Source organism: Chanodichthys erythropterus, chromosome 2, assembly GCF_024489055.1.
Source record: "Chanodichthys erythropterus isolate Z2021 chromosome 2, ASM2448905v1, whole genome shotgun sequence".
Classification (NCBI taxonomy): Eukaryota; Metazoa; Chordata; class Actinopteri; order Cypriniformes; family Xenocyprididae; genus Chanodichthys; species Chanodichthys erythropterus.
The window spans coordinates 6,825,975-6,846,680 of NC_090222.1; positions in this window are offsets into that span (position 1 = coordinate 6,825,975).

Genomic DNA, 20,706 nt, shown 5'->3' on the forward strand with positions numbered 1-20,706 from the left:
TGAAAAGGTAACCATTGGGAATTTTACCGTGGTTTTAACGTTAACTACCTCCCCTTTAATTCAGAACGAAACAATTAAAGTTGCCATGAAATTAAAATGGACAATTCTTATATTTAATGGAATATTGCAGTGTTTATTATAAATGATTTATCAATGCACATATATATACACATATATTATATATATATATATATACATACATAATATATACATATACATACATACATATACATACATACATCATCCTTAAATCAAAATAACATCACCTCCCTCTTGCAGCGACATCTCTTCTGAGGCTGTCAAAATAATGTATTAATTTTGATTCATTAATCTGAGAAAAAATAACGCAGATTAATCCATTCCGTATTGAACTTTGAACCTGGAGCCGTTCTAGCCACCCTTCGACTGTAAAATGAAGGAGGGAGATGACTGCTGCGCTGACGGACAGAACGAGCAGAGAGATTCTCCCTCGTGCAAGCAAGCTCTCTCTGTCTTCAAAGTAAGCACCGTCTTTGCTCTCTCTCTACCTCACACATAATAATCTAAATCAACTGACACAACGCTAAAAGTTCGTAAGACCGAATCCATGTTTCACGAGGCGCATTCGGAGAATGTTTTTCCTGAATAACTGCTGGGTGTGAACCGCTGTCGCCTTTGGCTTGCTTAGTTGGGGACACTTGACATTTGACTTGACATTTGATATTCAACAGTTTTCTTGACATTTATTTAACAGTGCTTTGATCTGCCTGCATTGGCACAATTTTTGCTGCACAGCAGCTCTTCAAGAATAATGTACCAGTTATCACTGTAAAGCTGCTTTGACAATCTGCATTGTAAAAAGCGCTATATAAAAAAAAAAAAAAAAAAAAAAAAAAATGAACAGATTCATTTTAATGAATCATGACAACAGCTGATCTGTCCACATGGTCTATAATGAATCATTTACTCGAAAAACTCTGAAATGAGAACATGAGTGTGCTTACCCCATTTAGCAAGAGTGGTTAGTAAAATTAGTCTTAATAATCCACAGTATTTTCAGGTAATTTAAATGACAATGTGTAGTAAATTAGGCCTACCTAATCAGTTAGTTTAGACTGGAGTGAGGTGAAACCAGAACAAAGCAAGTTGTTGTTAGCTAGGTGCATTCAACTGTATATGGTAGAAAATTATATTTGTCACGGTTCACTAATCCGCTGTCTCATACTGTTGTCTGTGTGTAGGTTTTGGGATGTGTCACTTGATTGTTCTGTGTGGGCGTCGCCGCTGATTGCTGATCAGCGGCAGCTGTGGATCATTACACCTGCCTATATAACGCCTTGTCTTTCGTCTCATGTTTGTCAGATCGTTTGTTGTAGTCCTGGTGTTGTCCCGTTGTTTCTCGTGTTTCTTGTTCCTGGATTGGATTCTCGTCGCTGTTCCCTGTTACCTGTCTGTCTCGTTGGATTCCTCGTTCTGGATTTCATGCACGGATACTCACACGGACACACGGACTCACCATTCAGGACCATCATTCATCACGGACACTTCATCGCCCATCGAAGTCCCTGTGTTACCCCTCTCCTGCTGTCTGTGTTGCTGCTGTGTGTTTGTCATCTACTTAACTGGCGTGAAGCTCTATTAAAGAGATATTAACTTGCATTTGTATCCAGTTTTCTTTTCCGTGACAGAACGATCTGACCAACTATGGATGCAGCAAGTTCAGCAGCTATCACGGAGTTCATCAACCACAGTATTGCTCGCATGGATCAGCAGCAGGAGAGCATCTCTTCCACCGGACGCGCTGTTCAGGCGTTGGTAACACAGGTGTCCGAGCTCTCCCAGCAGCTGCAACAACTTCGCGCTCCCACTGCGCCAGCCCCGCCGCCTGTTCCCCCACCATCACCAGAGCAGAGAGACCTACCTGAGCCCCGCCTTCCCGTCCCACAGAGCTATGCTGGTGAGCCAGATTTTTGTCGAGCGTTTCTTAACAAGTGTTCTCTTCACTTTGCTCTGCAGCCACGCACCTTCGAGAAGGAAGAATCTAAGGTAGCGTTTGTTCTAACCCTCCTGACCGGAAAGGCGGCACTCTGGGGAACGGCGGTGTGGGAAAATCAAGATCAATGCTGCTCCTCGTTCCCGGCGCTCTCCGCCGAGATGAGGAGGGTGTTCGACCGTGCGGTGGCAGGAAAGGAGGCCGCCCGTCAACTCACCGCCCTGAAACAGGGCAACCGCACGGTCGCCGACTATACCATTCAGTTCCGCACCCTCGCGGCGGAGTGCCGGTGGAACGAGGAGGCGCAGTGGGATGTGTTCCTGCATGGGCTGGCCGATCGTATCCACCGTGAAATCTACGCACTGGACCTACCTAAGACCTTCAATGGACTGGTTGAACTCGCTCTACGTGTGGACTCTCGTTTACAGAGGTTAGAGCTTTTAGACGAATCTGGAGAGAAGCACAGCGGAGGCGGCAGTCGTTTTTCCTCCGTGGTGGATACGGTCGGTCCTGTTTCCGATCCTGAGCCCATGCAGGTGGGGAGAGCTCGGCTTTCCCGGGAGGAGAAAGAGAGGCGGAGGTCCCAGGGTCTCTGTCTGTACTGCGGGGCGTCAGGACATATCATCAGGACCTGCCCGGTAAAAGACCAAGCCTGATAGTAAATTCGAGGCTACTATCGGGTGGGATCTCCGCCGAGAAGTCCTCGCCAGCCACCCTCCTCCCGGTAAGACTGAGATGGGCAACGCATAACATCACCTGCGACGCACTTCTGGACTCTAGGGCGGAGGGCAACTTCATGGACATTTCTTTCGCACGACAACACGGTTTACCCACATCACCTCTGACACACTCCATATCCGTCAACGCTCTCAATGGACAGCCTCTTCCCAGTGTTTCCCATACTACTGACTTCATCACCCTCATCACATCTGGTAATCACATTGACAAGTCCCAATTTCTGCTCATGGACTCACCTCATGCACCTGTTGTTCTTGGACATCCCTGGCTCACTAAACACAATCCCCGCATCGACTGGCAACAAGGAACCATCACTGAGTGGAGCACCCAGTGTCACAAGTCTTGTCTTTTGTCTGCTTGTCCCACGGTGTCTGTTTCTGTTTTGCAGGAGGAGGCGGTGGATTTGTCTAACGTGCCCATGGAGTACATCGATCTGAAGGAAGTGTTCAGTAAGTCCCGGGCTGCTTCTCTTCCTCCTCATCGTCCCTATGACTGTGCGATAGATTTAGTTCCCGGTAAGTCTCCGCCTAAAAGCAAACTTTACTCTCTGTCTGTTCCCGAGAGGGAGGCCATGGAGAAATATATTTCTGATTCTCTAGCGGCTAAGTTCATCCGCCCTTCCTCATCTCCAGCAGGGGCGGGGTTCTTTTTTGTGGGGAAGAAGGACGGATCTTTGTATTGATTACCGGGGGCTGAACAACATCACGGTAAAGAATACCTACCCTTTGCCGTTGATGTCTTCAGCCTTCGAGAGGTTGCAAGGAGCGTCCGTTTTCACTAAATTGGACTTAAGGAACGCTTATCATTTGGTCCGCATCAGGAAGGGGGATGAGTGGAAGACCGCTTTTAACACCCCCAGAGGGCACTTTGAATACTTGGTCATGCCCTTCGGGCTGTCCAACTCGCCTGCGGTCTTCCAGGCACTTGTCAATGACGTGTTGAGAGACATGGTTTACCAGTTCATATATGTCTACCTGGACGACATATTGATTTTTTCATCGTCTCTCCAGGAGCACGTTCAACACGTCAGACGAGTGCTTCAGCGGCTGCTAGAGAATGGGCTTTTTGTCAAGGCGGAGAAATGCAAATTTCATGCACAGTCTGTTTCTTTTCTAGGGTACATCGTCTCGTCTGAGGGTATTCGCATGGATCCTGACAAGGTTAAGGCTGTGGTGGATTGGCCAAACCCAGATTCCCGTAAGGCCCTACAGCGGTTTCTGGGTTTTGCTAATTTTTACCGGTGTTTTATTCGCAATTTCAGCCAACTAGCCGCGCCTATGATCGCCTTGACCTCCCCCAGAACGACCTTCAGGTGGTCAGATGCAGCCCATGCTGCATTTGCCAAACTGAAGAGCTGCTTCGTTTCAGCTCCTATTTTGATTGCCCCTGATCCTTCGTGTCAGTTCGTGGTGGAGGTCGATGCATCAGAGGTGGGGGTAGGTGCAGTTCTTTCCCAGCGATCTCCCTCAGACGACAAGATGCATCCATGCGCGTATTTTTCGCATCGTTTATCTCCCGCCGAACGCAATTACGACATTGGTAACAGAGAGTTGTTGGCAGTCAAATTAGCGTTGGAAGAATGGCGTCACTGGTTAGAGGGATCGGGGGTTCCCTTTATTGTTTGGACTGATCACAAGAATTTAGAGTATATACGATCGGCTAAAAGGCTCAACTCTAGGCAGGCTCGGTGGGCACTTTTTTTCGGACGTTTTGACTTTACTCTATCGTACCGCCCGGGCTCCAAAAACATCAAGCCCGATTCTCTTTCTCGTGTTTTTGACCCTTCCGAACGCCCGTCCACTCCCGAGTGTATTCTTCCCGAGACGTTAGTGGTCTCCACTCTTACATGGGAGGTCGAATCGAAGGTCCTAGTGGCCTTAGAAGGGGTAACGCCTCCGCCCGGATGCCCACCGAACCGTTCGTTTGTGCCGGAGGGGCTAAGGTCCTGCGTCATCAAGTGGGGTCATTGTTCCAACATGGCTTGCCATCCAGGGGTTAATCGAACTAGGTTTTTAGTCAAGCAACGATTCTGGTGGCCAGCTATGGCTCGTGATATTCGCAGTTTTGTTTTGGCTTGTTCAGTTTGTGCCACTGGTAGGACTTCCAACCGACCTCCAGATGGGTTACTCCAACCTCTGTCTGTCCCTTCGAGACCCTGGTCCCATATCGCACTAGATTTTGTTACCGCCCTCCCACCCTCCCAAGGGTATACGGTTGTTTTGACCGTGGTGGACCGATTCTCGAAGGCGACCCATTTTATACCCTTAGCCAAATTACCCTCTGTTAAGGAGACAGCGGTTGCGGTCATTGATCACATCTTCCGGTTACATGGCCTCCCGGTGGATGTGGTTTCTGACAGGGGTCCCCAATTTGTGTCCAAATTCTGGCAAGAGTTTTGTAAGTTACTGGGGGTGACGGTTAGTCTTTCCTCTGGGTTCCATCCCCAGACCAATGGTCAGACTGAGAGGGCCAACCAAGATTTAGAGCGAATGTTGCGATGTTTGGCGTCCAAGAATCCTTCCTCCTGGAGTCAACAACTCTCTATGATTGAGTACGCTCACAATTCACTGCCAGTGTCTTCTACGGGCCTTTCTCCATTTGAATGTAGTCTAGGTTACCAGCAACCTGTGTTTCCCAGTCTGGAGTCCGAGGTCGTGGTCCCCTCCGCTCACGCCTTCGTCCAGAGGTGCCGCCACACTTGGAACAGAGCCCGCGAGACTCTGCTGCAAGTGAGGGCGCGTACCAAGGCTAAGACCGACCGCCACCGGTCGAAGCCTCCCGTATACGTTGTGGGTCAAAAGGTGTGGCTTTCTACTAAGAACATTCCGCTCCGCTCCGTTGCCAATAAGCTTGCTCCCAAATTCATTGGCCCGTTTACTGTCACTAAAATTATTAGTCCAGTGGCAGTCCGCCTCAAATTGCCTCCGGCGTACAGGAGGATTCATCCCGCCTTTCATGTGTCCAAAATTAAACCTGTTTTCCATTCTCATCTTAATCCGCCTACTCCGGTTCCTCCTCCGCCGCGACTCGTAGACGGGGAACCAACCTATTCGGTTAATCGTATTCTGGACTCTAGGCGGAGGGGACGCGGATTCCAGTACTTGGTGGACTGGGAAGGTTACGGTCCGGAGGAGAGAAGTTGGGTTCCTGCTAGGGACATTCTGGATCACTCCCTTATTGATGATTACAATCAACAGGTAAGGAGTTCTGGGAACGCCGTGAGGCGTTCCTAGGAGGGAGGGTACTGTCACGGTTCACTAATCCGCTGTCTCATACTGTTGTCTGTGTGTAGGTTTTGGGATGTGTCACTTGATTGTTCTGTGTGGGCGTCACCGCTGATTGCTGATCAGCGGCAGCTGTGGATCATTACACCTGCCTATATAACGCCTTGTCTTTCGTCTCATGTTTGTCAGATCGTTTGTTGTAGTCCTGGTGTTGTCCCGTTGTTTCTCGTGTTTCTTGTTCCTGGATTGGATTCTCGTCGCTGTTCCCTGTTACCTGTCTGTCTCGTTGGATTCCTCGTTCTGGATTTCATGCACGGATACTCACACGGACACACGGACTCACCATTCAGGACCATCATTCATCACGGACACTTAATCGCCCATCGAAGTCCCTGTGTTACCCCTCTCCTGCTGTCTGTGTTGCTGCTGTGTGTTTGTCATCTACTTACCTGGCGTGAAGCTCTATTAAAGAGATATTAACTTGCATTTGTATCCAGTCTTCTTTCCGTGACAATATTATTAGTTAATATAACTTCTAAATGCTTCTTTTGAATACTTTTCAGGTTTAGCAAAAAAAAGCATCTTCTCTTACAAAGCTATAAAATCACTGGTGCAAGGGCGGGACAACCTGTCACTCACACGAGAAGGACCAATAGCAAACCTCAACCATCCAATCAATTCCCCATGGACAAAAATCAAGCCCTGCCCTACATTTTTTCTTGTTCCAGAATCCCTTTCACTCAGATAGATATACATCACAATATGGAAGAAAAGACTATCGCAACTTCTGTTTCATGCTGACTTTAACAAAATTGAATGACTGCCAGCAGAATGTAGAGAACAATAAAAGACTGAAAGGACACTTCATATTAAATATTTAATATAAAATGCATTGTATTCTTCTCAGGGCCTTGAATCAATGAGTCATTTTTGTGAACCCTTTGAGTTTGATGAACAGATTCTCTAAAATGAATACAAACATGAAAGGAGCTCAGTTTAGGAGCCACACATTTTATTATTCAGTTTGCTCTTCAAAAAAGTAATGAGTTTGAAGAGCAGTAAGAGTGTATAATGAGAGAAAAATCAGTTGAGGTGCAACTTGACTGAGCTGACCAAATTTAGAGTCTTTTAAACAAACAATTGCAAACATCATGCAATTTAATCCTCAAATATAGACACTACAGTTAGTCTCTTTTGCTCACCAAGGCATTTATTTTATCATAAATTTGATGATACAATGATTTTAACTGTTTTCTATCTGAATATATTTTTAAATGTCAAAACATCAATTATGATCAATAAAAAAAAAAAGAACGCTATGCATTCCTTTATAATCCACTTGACGCAAACCTCTGCAAGAGGGCATGTGTCATTTTTGGGCAGACATGTCTCTTATGTATAAAAATACAAAACAAGCAGAGAATATTCTTTCAGAGACCTAATTCTGCTGACGTGGCACTTTAGAAGCCATCTCTAGGAACAAGAGAGGAGGCAGAACTCTGCATGTGATGTCAGCTTCGTCACCTTCATCACCTTCGAGAACTGAACGGTTCAGGCCAGGCAGGAGAAACGCTGAGATCTATAGACTGTTCGGGCTCGACAATGACAGCCGGCAAAGCACAAGGTGTGGGAGAGAGAGCGAGAAAGTGAAGAGCATTGGAGAAGGAGAGAAACAACGTTGTTTTCCGGGCCCGAGCAGCTCCTTGAATAGATTTGTTAAAAACCCACGGTTGATTTATGCTAAGCGGAGCCCATGCAGACGGGAGCGAGCTTCGCCAGAACACTTTCTAAGCCCCGACCCACACTTTGATGCTTCCGTTAGAGGTGCCCAATGAAAGGCCGCCCGCCCGCCACCCCGCTCCCCCTCACCCCGCCTTTTCTTCAGTTTCTGCCATGCAAAGATAATCAGGTTTATGTAAAGTATGTGTGCTCCTTTGACAGTCTACGCTAGCTCATTAATTCAATCACACCCGATGCCATTGTTCTGCCGGTGTTTGAAATGCGTACGGGGACGGGGGGTTTCCTTAATCCTGTCAATCACTGTTAACATTTTTCTTGCTGTTGCCATGGCCGGGGCCAGAGTTCATGAAAACAGCGAATATGAGCCAACAAAAGGAGAATAAAGAGTTATTTCAGCCACTTTTCTCTAAAAGGCCATCGACCATGCACAAAAACACAAGGAGTAAATGTAGACAAGTTTGAACACTACAGCCACGGCGAGGGAGGGGGCGAGCATTTGAAAACCAAACAGGCCCTATAAAAACTTGACCCGGGAGGCTCTGGGAAAAACCTTCTGAATCGCCCCCCGGAAGAACAATGTCCTTTCTTGTGTGGCTTCTTCAGGGCCACAATGGCCGCTACAGTCTAAACACATGCCCGAGATGGTCCGACACCACCGTAAGCCAGCTCAGCGCACTAGAATACTGAGTGCTGACTGTGGCCGAGAAGTGGACAACGAGAGAGCGAGAAAGAGGGAGGGATGTGAAAGGTTCCCAGAAATTTGCAATGTCGAGGTCTTATTTCTAACACAATATTAGAGCCCTTTGTTGTCAAATGAGATCTGGAATATGGAAATTTCAAAAGGATTCATTCAATCTTAATGACATTCTTCTTAATAAAAGTTTTAATCATGAGCCTACACTAAATGTACCAAACTATCATAGTATTAGCATGTATCACTTTGTAGTATCATATAAATACCATATGAATAAGATAATCCCATGGTACCACAATTCTTTCTTTGTAGGTGATAGGAATTGTGCACTTAAGGCCCGTTACCCAACCAACAATGAAAAATAAGGCATAATGTACATATAGCCAGTTGTTATCGCAGAACAAACTCTGAAGGAGTTTATTCTGCAATAACAACTGGTTGGATGTACATTATCCTGATTATTACACCGCTACTTCTGACATAAGTAAATAATTAGACACTTGATTAGACTTGAGTTGAAATATTTTAATAGTTCTTTAAATGCAAATTTAAGCTTCCACGAAGAAAGCAGTTGATAGCAAGCAGCGAGTTCAAACCAGATGGACATTAAAGGGATACGGTACAGTCATACCACTTATTACATGGCATTTCGCCAACAAATAATTATGGGGATAAGATTATATTGATTTGAGATGAAACTGTTTTGAAACTGTAAAATCTTATCTGTTTGTTATCTTATAATCCATTACAGTGTACAAAACAATCGTCGCAAAATGGCAGCAGCTGCATCTGTCTGAAACAGAGAACGAACCTGCGATACCGGATAATTAAATAACTGGACAAAAATTAAACTTTATTTAAGTTTTGGTATTTTATAACCAAATGCAAAACTTTCATGAATAAAAAGCGTTCCTAGCAAGCATACGACTTCAGTGACAGTAACCCAGATGAAACTGTTACCGGGTGTTATGTAAGGAATAATTGACAACGGGCCATTGAATTCTTAGAAAATAATTCACACCCGAGGTGGTAATGCGGCCAAGACGCGAAGCAGAGTGTGCATTATTTTCTAAGAATTCAATGGCCCGGAGTCAATTGTTCCACTTATACTACGGTTACCACACTTCAAGACATTGTTCTAATGTTGTATTTCAAGAAATTTGTCAGATTTTTACACAATAAAATGTATTTTGTGGCAAAAAAATATGACTATAATTTGTCGTTTTAATCCTATTGTTTACTTTATTTTATTTATCAGTGTCATTGTGGGTTTTGTTTCCTTTGCGGTTGTAGGCTGTAAGGACCTATTGAAATAACTGAAAACATTTGGCGAAGTTATATGGAACTGCAATGCAGTCAAGACCTGCTAGAACTACTTTAGCCGTGCGTTTTCCTGAAAATAACTGCACATCTTAGAACGTTGGTCAACCAATCAGATTCGAGCTTTCAACAGCCCCGCTATCAATGTTTTTATCATTTACCCAGCTAACAATGTTGTCAGAACTTTAGCTAACATTGTGGCAAGGCTATAAACAAACTTGTTAAAAGTTTACGAACAAATTTGTTCAGAGTTATCTGGTCTTTAATAATGTTCTCAAAACGTTAGCACAAAAACATCAAGAGAAACATTCAAAAGTACATTCCCATTATGTTTGCAGAAAACACTTTAGCAGATTGTTAAGAGAACATATAGTATGTTTACATAATTTAATGTCTACGTCAGCAAAGCGTTCTTGGAACATTTTTGTTATCTGGGCATCAACTGGAAAAAAGTGATTCCATTGATATTGTTCCTCTGTGTCGTTACCATTATCGCTGTGTACTTCCCTATTCTCATAGAATTAGAAAAAGTATTAGAAAGGTAGTCATAGAAAGGATTATCATCCTTTAGACAGATTCAAACTCATGAGTTTGAGACTAATTTGTGAGAATAGTTTTTGTTGCAGTCTGCATGCAACTATCGAGGACAAGAAAGCCTGCTTTTTATTAAGGGTGATCTAACTGCACTTCATTGTAAACCCTGTTCAAAGGCAAAGCTGTACTTGTGTACTATTTGTACAGTCAAAGTGCGGAGTGGTTTGCCCACATCTCACAGCATGCACATTAGCAGAAACAATGCAAGCTATTTAGCCAAACTTGATTCACGCTGAGAGGCCTAAACGACTGTCTTTGGCTCCTACAACAAATTAGAGATTAATATATGGTTGCTCCCAGGTCTGCTTAGAAGCACACAAGCAACAAATGCTTTTCATTTTGCTGAAAGACTCAGTCTTTGTTGAAAAAACGTTAACATGGGAACACAATCGCATATCCCGTGTAGCCCAAAAAAAATGCCCCTCAAAATCCAAACGTGCGACATAATCTCCTGGCAGAAATTGTGAAAGAAAGGACAGATTTGATTCTGGTGGGAGGAACTAAGAAAGGAAAACATGCACGATCTTTTCCCATTTAGCACCCAATCTTGAATAAGAATGTAAAGTAAGGGAAGATTAAGCCATTCAGACGGCAGTCGCAGCCTACGCATCAGTGCTTCTTTTCAAGCAATTTAGCCAGTGTTTGTTTATTAGTGCCTTACGCGCAGTATTAGCGCTTCGCTTATCGCCGCTCGCACACAGAGAGAGGCCCCGGTAATGCGGCAGCGTTCAAAGTGTGATATGGGACTTCTCATTTGTTTCCTCGCAGGGTTGACCTTGTTTAAGTGTAGACCATGGGAGACAGGACTTATTGGACAACGATACTCATACAAGCTATGTAAACATGCTCACCGGCTTAGTCCCCTACCCTCTGCGATTCGACAAAGGACTTCAGAGCGGCATGAGGAGATTTGGCTGGGCTAATCTGCTGTTTTCCATATATGCATGGGCTATCGCGAGACAGAGCTCCGTTTGAGAAATACCTGTGCTTGCTATCTGATTTCTGCTATTATCTCTCTCCTCCTTCTCCTCGACTTTGTCACAGAACTGCATATCTGCATATTACTCTTACTTAGACGCTTATACGAAAAGAGCAGGCCTCATATATCTGCATTCCTATCGTAGCGTCTCCTATCAGAGGAAATGCAAATGCAAAACAACACAGCAACGAGGCTCCATAAAACACACTAATGCTAGACAACTTTCCAGTCACTTTGTGCTCAACGTTCTTTTTCAGACCCGTTCAATTTACGACAAAAAAAGAACACAGCTAACACGGAACATTCTCAAAACTTGGGCAAAAATCTCTTAAAAGTTATGAATAATTGCAGCGATAAAAATTATTCTGTAAATAGTCAAGACATTTTTTTTCACTTAAAGTAATCCATTGTATTGACTATTTGTTAGTTAAAACAAAGGTAATCTTCAAGTTGAGTTAACTTATGTTTACTTGAGTTCACTCACATTTTTAAGGCAGCAGGTGAATTATCAATTCTAAGTTTAACCAGCTAAAAATGTTTTACAGTGTACAGAAAAACTAAAGTAATTTCTACATGAATTAAAAAAAAACAAACAAAGTAAATTCTATATCAGTATATGTGATCAGTGAAAACCCATCACATGGTGAAATTTTATTTATCACAGGTTTCAATACCATCTGAAAGCTGAATTTGAGCCCCTTCTAAATCTGTTTTTACTTTTTTCACTTAGCTTGTCTGTAACAAGTAAGTTATGGTTATCTGAAGTCGGCTAATCGCTATGATTTTCAGAAATGGAATTTTGAGAAAAACAGGTTTAAATAACTGCCACCCCCTTTTCACATACACATGAAAATGCACTATCCAAATATAAATGTTTGTAATTCAAGAATTCTTTGGAATATAGACATAAGGTTGGTCTTGTTTTAAAGAAGACACTAGTCGGATTAGTGAAGAAGTGAAATAAATTATGAAAGTGAAATAAAAAAAGTTATAGAAGTTTAAGTTTATGAAAATATAAAAATATAATTGTTTGTATTGTATAATAATATATTAAAAAACATGTTTTACTCTTAAACTGCAAGAAAATCAAAGCCAAAAATGTCAACATTCCAAATTTTAGGTTGGAATGTTTTGGAATGCAAACTTTTTCACCCAAGCTCCATTACTGACCATTTAAAGGTGCCCTAGAACTTTTTTTTAAAAAGATGTAATATAAGTCTAAGGTGTCCCTTGGATGTGTCTGTGAAGTTTCAGCTCAAAATACCCCATAGATTTTTTTTTTATTCATTTTTTTAACTGCCTATTTTAGGGCATCATTATAAATGAGCCGATTCAGGGCTGCTGGCCCTTTAATTGCTCATGCTCTCCACCCACGGAGCTCGCGCTTGCCTTAACATAAAAAAAAGCGCCGTTCGCGTTTTCCCATTTAGCGCCATGTCCTTAAATTAGTAAATGCATTTGCACCAGTTAGTGCACCCATGGGCGTGCTGGTCTAAAAAAGAGGTGTGTTCAGGCGCATTGCCGGTGCATTGCTATTTTAAGGAGCTGAAAATAGACTGCGCCATAGACCAACTCAAACCTGGTCTAAAGTCTAAAGTCAATGGCGCAATATTTTTTTGTTAGATCGCATTGGTAGAAATTGCGCCTCTGGGCGCGTCCACAGTGCGCGATGACTTTGCTTATTACACACAGGGATGCGCATCACACAAACATGCCAAATATTAAAAACAAAGGATTACAGTGTAAAAGAATATTATTGTGTAGGCTGCATAAATATAAAAATGTAATGATGAATAGTCATTGTGTGTATTAGAATTAGGCTACCTATTTTCAATTCAGCCTATTACTACTTATAATGATGAACGAAATTGATAATTAATTGAACAATCGTGCCAATACATACACATATATATTAACTGACTCATCGCGCGGAGCTATTTGAAAGCCTGCCTTTGCAAGCCCGCTTTAACTTTGCGCACGAGCAGATCGGTTTCTTCGCTTGAAAAGCATTCAGCTTTTCCGCCAACAAATTCCGCCATGTAAATAGCAATCCGCCACGGCGCGAGCCAACTCACTTTTAAAGGGAATGGGAGATGACACTCTGATTGGTTTATTGAACGTTCCGCCCATTACTTATTAAGATAATAGGGACAACACATTTCAAAAATGCGCCCCGGCACACGGGCCGTTTTTCCGTCGTTAAAATAGCAAAAGTGGATTTGGACACGCCCTGAGTGCACCTGCGCCGTGCACTTTACACTTTGCGTTTAGATCATTAAAATAGGGCCCCTGGAGTTAATTTTTACTCAAAATGACATTCATACTCAAAAACTATCCATTGAATGTTACCATCATTGTGTACGAAGTATTGAGGTCTCTGTGTTCGGGTGGGTACTGCATTACTTTTATGTACGTATGATGTCTACACAATATTTATTGTATTATTTACTTAGATGTTTCTAAGTAAAGAATAGACTTTAAAAGCATGATGCAATTCAGCGTTATATTGTTTGAGCAAAAAGTATTGCAAAGTAAACTTCAACTAAGAAGATATTACTCAACAAACTTTTTCTGATCAAGTTAAAAGTTACTTGTTTTCTTTGTTAATTTTACTTAACTTAGTTAAGTAGATTTTACTTAATTCCATAAATGAAATTATTTAAAAAAATCTGTGAAAAAAAGCTTGTGAAAGAAAAATTAAAGGATTAGTTCACTTTTAACTTTCAACTTACATAGAAAGTGTAAAACTCTAGCAGTTCAAAAAGCTTATGCTATATCCTACACCTTCCCTATTCTACTTCGTAACTTGAATACGGAAGGCGGTCTGGCGGAAGCTAGATATTATACTTCATAACTTGTTAAATATGTTAAATAATTTTCTTTTACACAAACACATCATTTTGCTTCAGAAGGCCTTTATTAACCCCCCGGAGCTGTGTGGAATAAGTTTATGATGGATGGATGTGGATGGAGACATCTTCTTCAGCTCATACTCATTTGGTAACGCTAACTGCCATTACAAAGTTTGTATGTGTCAGGATATTTATTAAATATTTCTCTGATTGTGTTCATCGGAAAGAAGAAAGTCATATACACCTAGGACAACATTAAGACAATGTTCAAAAATAACCATGTCATAATGTAATGGGAATGATAGTAAAATGTAAAATCAGTTTTTAAAATATAATTTGTTAGCTGGGAAGTTGCCTGATGGACAGCTTTTAAATGAAAATGACAATCAGCACCTGGAATTAAACACAATTAGTGGGTTGGTCATGGGTGAAGGGATATTTAGCAGAGTGATTGTCTTTAAATTGACCACTGAGAGGCAGCCTCCTGTGTGAAATAATATTAAAACTGCACAGATGAACCATCCCATTAAAGATTAAGTGAGTCATATTGCACACAGCCATACAATATCATCAGCTCTCTACAGAAAGAATCCCTGAACACAAGCTTATAGCCGAGGCTCCGGGAAGCCAGTTAATTAAATTAGCCCTGCATTTGTCTACTACATCCTCTTATCTGGGGGTGAGGCTTGCAGGGGAGAGTGTCCAGGTTGTTCACGGTGTCCGTCGTTTGATTTAGTTTCTCTCTCAGCTCAGCTGCGGCTCTGGAGGTGGTAATGAGAAGGCCATTAGGGGCAGCGGAGCGTGCAGGAGACACAGAGAGAAAGACTGAGGCCTATGACAGAAAGGTCATATCTAGTCTTAGCCACAGACGGCACACCTACCGACCGCCCCGGGAATGTTTATGGACTGTCTGATGTGGATTCTTCATTAAAACAGCTAGAGCTGCCAAAAGCCACTGGTTGTAATCTGATTGGCTGGCTGCTGCTTCCTGGAATCAGTGTGCACAGGTTTCTAGGGCACTAGCAAACAAAAGTTTGTTTAGCAGGCTTCTACAATGAGCACGTCTAAGGAAGAACCCTTGCACAAAAGAAGAGACCTTAGAATAAAAATACACTTATAATGGAAATAAAACACAAGTGCACATTCAATAAAATTATGCGCACATATTGTTTACAAGGGTATGGTTTGTAGATCAAAACTTTGTAAAGATGAAAGTTTTGTTTCAGGCAGTAAGCAAGTAATGCAAATATTCTTGAACACTATTCCACTAAATGATATTTGTGAATAATTATCATATGGAGGTTTAGTATTTATTAAAACACACACACACACACACACACACACACACACACACACACACACACACACACACACACACACACACACACACACACACACACACAAAACTAGTGTTGAATATTAAATGTTTACACTTTAGTTCAGTACTATATGTGCTACAAAAATGAATGATAGGCTGCCTCAGATATTTCTACTGCAAACACATTTCAAAAGTGATTACAATTTATGATAAATAAAATTCACATCACTTTTCCATTGGATAGGTATGGAAGCTTGTTTCTGCCACTAAATAATAAAATAATAATAATAATTAAAAAAGGTAATTGCTACTTTTTATCTCACAATTCTGACTTTATCTTTTCTCAGAATTGTGAGATTTAAACTATACTTTAACTTTAAAAGTTATAAAGTCAGAATTCTGAGATATAAACTCGCAATTCTGAGAAAAAAGTCAGAATTGTGAGATAAAAAGTCACAACTACATTTTTTATTTTTTTATTTCATGGTAGAAAAAAGCTTCCATGGATGGGAGACTATACGGAGTACTCTTTTGACTTAAGCTGGCAAGTAGCCACTGTTGCTATCACACAGAACTCCCTATCAACAGCATAGCAATGCTCTGGAAACACACTAGAATCATAATGCCGAGTTTTGCACAAGCAAACACCAACATCATCTTCAGATCATGTAAACATTTAGTTGGACGGACAGAAAGTCTACACTCAGTTTACGGTCTTTTTTCACACACTCATTCATGAGCTATACCACTCACAGCAGTGTATTATTGTGGTATCACTCACTTCAGATTTACCAGCTCATGTCATTCAAACAGCTTTTTCCTGTCTAAGTGTGAGGTTCATGGCCAGAATAAGCTGCAATTTGCAAGTTTGACCTCTAGCTCATATCCACCCATGACACACCTTAATGTTTTTGAAATAAGGGTATTGGTGCTCTGCACCAAGGCTACATGTATTTGATCAAAAATACAGTAGAATGGTAATATTATGAAATATTATTACAGTTTAAAATATCTGTTTCATCATTACTCCAGTCTTCAGTGTCACATCATCCTTCAGAAATCATTCTAATATGCTGATTTGCTGCTCAAGAAACATTTCTTATTATTATCATTGTTGAAAACAGTTGCGCTGCTTCATATTTTTTTTTCAGGATTATTTGATTAATATAAAGTTCAAAATATTGTTTCAAATGGAAATCTATTGCAACATTCTTATTGTCTTTACTGTCACTTTTGATCAATTTAACAAATCTTTGCTAAATAAATGTATAAATTTCTAAAAAAAAAAAAAAAAAAGCAAAACAGTTGTGGTATGATAGTGTGTGCATATGGATATATCTGCAAATATGTAGCTATACAACATGTACAGATCTCTGATTCTTAAAGTGTTAGTTCACCCAAAAATTAAATTTGTCATTAATTACTCACCCTCATGTTGTTCCACAACCATAAGACCTTCGTTCATCTTCAGAACACAAATTAAGATATGTTTTATGAAATTCGAGGGTATCTGATCCAGATAGGTAGTTGAAATGGTTAAAACCTGGTTCAACTTTAATGTTATGAAGTGACAAGAATACTTAAAACAAAAATAAGCCGGCATTCAGACATAAACAAGAGTTCACTACGTATAACAATGGTTCAAATTGTAGAATGAAGTTATTTTTGTTATGTTTTTTGTGCACAAAAAGTGTTCTTGTCACTTCATAACATTAAGGTTAAACCACTGTAGTCACGTTGACTATTTTAACCACTTTTTTAACTACCTTTCTGGACGTCAAAAGGTGCAATGACATTGCTGCCTATGTGTGGAGCAGATACCCTTGGATTTCATCAAAAAATATCTTAAATTGTGTTCCGTAGATGAACAAAGGTCTTACAGGTGTGGAACGACATGAGGGTGAGTAATCAATGACAGAAATGTTATTTTTGGGTGAACTAACCCTTTAATGCACTCGTAAAGTTATGATCAGACCCAAGGCAAACATCATGGCAGCCATGTGTGCTTGTGTGTAGGACTATGTGGAACCGAACACTTGACGATTGAGCGGTTGAGCATTGTTTGAACAGCAGGGCTCCACGGGCCCCGGCTCCCCTCACCCTCCAGGCACGTCTGGGAACCACACCAGCCGTCTGATCCCTCGATTTCAAAGCACCTGTTCCAGCAGCTTCTGCCCTCCAAAGTTCACCCGTTAACCTATGGGCCGACATCGACGGCACGCCTGCGTAATTAGAGCGAGGGCTTAGAAAACAGGAATGAGAAATGTCATTTTAAAGCATATGATTGATGACAGTCTCTCCGATATTAGTTTTCAGGCATCATTTCAATAAGACAAACTAAAACGAACGGCGTCGTTTTCTTAGTTACAGTTTCGTGCTTACAGTTTCGTCACTGCAGCACTGACAGATTTGATCAGGATTTGATTACATAATCATATCTGAAGCATATAGGACCATCAGCAAAGCTTTGTTAGGCATGAGTACGCTTTCATTTAATCCAAAACGCGTAGATTGCAAAAGGAAAAAATTCGCCGTGAGACACGGAAAGCGAGAGATTATTATGTTAGCTCAGACGACGTGTGCTTTCTGTCACGACGGGAGAAAATCATTTTACTCGCTTAATAAAATCTACACAAGTCCCTACAGTGTCTCTCCACACAAATCCAGCCAAACGTGTCCGATTCCCAACACCCAGGTTATTATCACCTCAGCTCCGCACATGAATATCAAATTTTCAATTGCTTCCTCTGATTCGGTTCCATGCAAACAAAAGCCTGCTTTCCCTTATTTTCATGTAAATGTCTCTATATAGGGAGAGACAAGTGTAATCAATCATCTTCATGACAAGGTAGGAGGGCCGGGATTATTGGTGCTTAGTAGTGGAGGGATCATAAAACAGGGAAATTGAAAGTGATATTTAATTGACACTGCCATTTCCAGTGTAGCGGGCAGAACAGCACGCTGCCTCCCACGCCGAGAGAGAGAGAAAGATGCCCGCAGGAGAGACGAGTCCAAACAAATTTCCTCACGAACTGCACTCGCTGCGAAAGTCTAAAGTGAGTTGTCAATCTCGGCCCTGAGTGAAGAAAACAAGAAAGTTAAGCCGGTGTCGAACAAACTTTAAATGCCAGCTGCTCACTCCCGGATATCAGGTGAACCACCGGAAAACATGTCCAGGTCACAGTTCAACCAAAATCTAAAAAAATAAATTATATTTTTGCTGGAAAATGAAGCCTATATTAAGACTGTTGGCATCAGAATCTCTTTATTAGTGTGTGTGTGTGTGTGTGTGTGTGTGTGTGTGTGTGTGTGTGTGTGTGTGTGTGTGTGTGTGTGTGTGTGTGTGTGTGTGTGTGTGTGTGTGTGTGTATGTATATATACAGTCAAAACAAAATTTATTCAGATACCTTGAACATTTCTTTCATTATTACAGTTTATTCACTATAGTTTAAAAAATGGTAATAAAATATGACAAGATCTCAGACTTAAAATGAGTCAGAAAATATGTCTTATCTTAATCTTAATTATGTCAGATAACACTTAAGCAAAACAACTTTTTTTTTTTTTTGTCAATTTTACTGGTAGTCCACTGTATGAAGAATTTTTGGGTATAATATGTTAATTTATGTAAGTGAGCAAAATAAACTAACGATAGTGTCCTGCACCCACTAGTAAAAAAAAAAAAAAAAAAATCCTTTTGCCGCAAGATTCTTGAATCACTTACTATACTTTCACCTATACTAAAAAAAAATACATATTTAGAGCACACTGTAGTATTATATCTATGTATAATAATCAGTGTTGGGTAAGTTACTCTAAAAATTTAGGTACTAATTACATCTTCAACAATGTAATTACATTACTGTACTAATTACACTCTAAATGAATCCTGCATTATTTATTACAAATTACTTTCTAAATCCCATATCAACCTCAACAAGTTGAACAGTAGAAGGATACATGAAACCGCTCTTTTAATTCTTTCCAATAAATAATATAAAATTGCATAAATTATTCTTGAAATGACTAAATAATTTAAAGGGAGAAGTTTACATTGATATTTAAAAACATAAATTTTAACATTAGACATTACATTTTAATAATATTGTATTATATAGAATTGGTGTATAGTCTATACAGTATTTAATTACATCAGAAGTAACTGTAATTAAATTACAGAAAAATAGTAATCACTTAACTTTTTCAAGGAAAAATTAATAAAATTACAGTAATTAATTACTCAGTAATGAGTTAGATAAATATACTGATTGAACTAGGTGTCATATAATAATAATAATAATAATAATAATAATAATAATAATAATAACAACGTTATCTTTCTTTTTGTTTGAAATAATTACTAGTGCTGTCAAACAATTAATCGTGATTAATCGCATCCGAAATAAAAGTTTGTGTTTACATAATATTTAGACGCATGCATATGTATATTTGAAATAAATTATATATATATATATATATATATATATATATATTATATTATATATATATATATAGACATACATATATATATTAAGAAATATTTTCATGTAGATGTTTATATTTATATATAGTTTATAGTGTATATTTATATATAGTTTATAGTGTATATTTATATATAGTTTATAGTGTATATTTATATATATTTATATATAGTTTATAGTGTATATATATATATATATATATATATATATATATATATATATATATATATATATATATATATATATATATACACACACTATAAACTATATATAGATATAAACATCTACATGAAAATATTTCTTAATATATATACACGTGTATGTACACACATATATGTAAACAAACTTTTATTTATTTTGGATGCAATTAATCGCAATTAATCATTTGACAGCACTAATCATTACACTTAATATTTAATCCATTCATAACCTTTTTTTTTTCTTTTAGATATGTAAACTGCATAAATAATTATTATTATATCCTTTTTAAATTTTAAATGCTCTTATGATTTAATCCAGGCATAAATGAGTATGATGTGCATTTGAATTAGAGCAGACAGAATGCGTGCTTGATTATGAGGTGTAATAAGAGCGAGTCAGCGCTGATGTCCGAATCATTCTGGGTCACGCACCTAGCCCTCCAACACATGACTAAACCTGGAGCGCCCGCCCCTCAACAAGCACCCTGACAAGACATCTCTAAACAAAAAACAGCTTACATACTGGCAAGACGGATGTCAGAGACGAGCAGCGTGCGTGATTTATAGTCTGGGTGAATGCGATTGGCTGGAGCT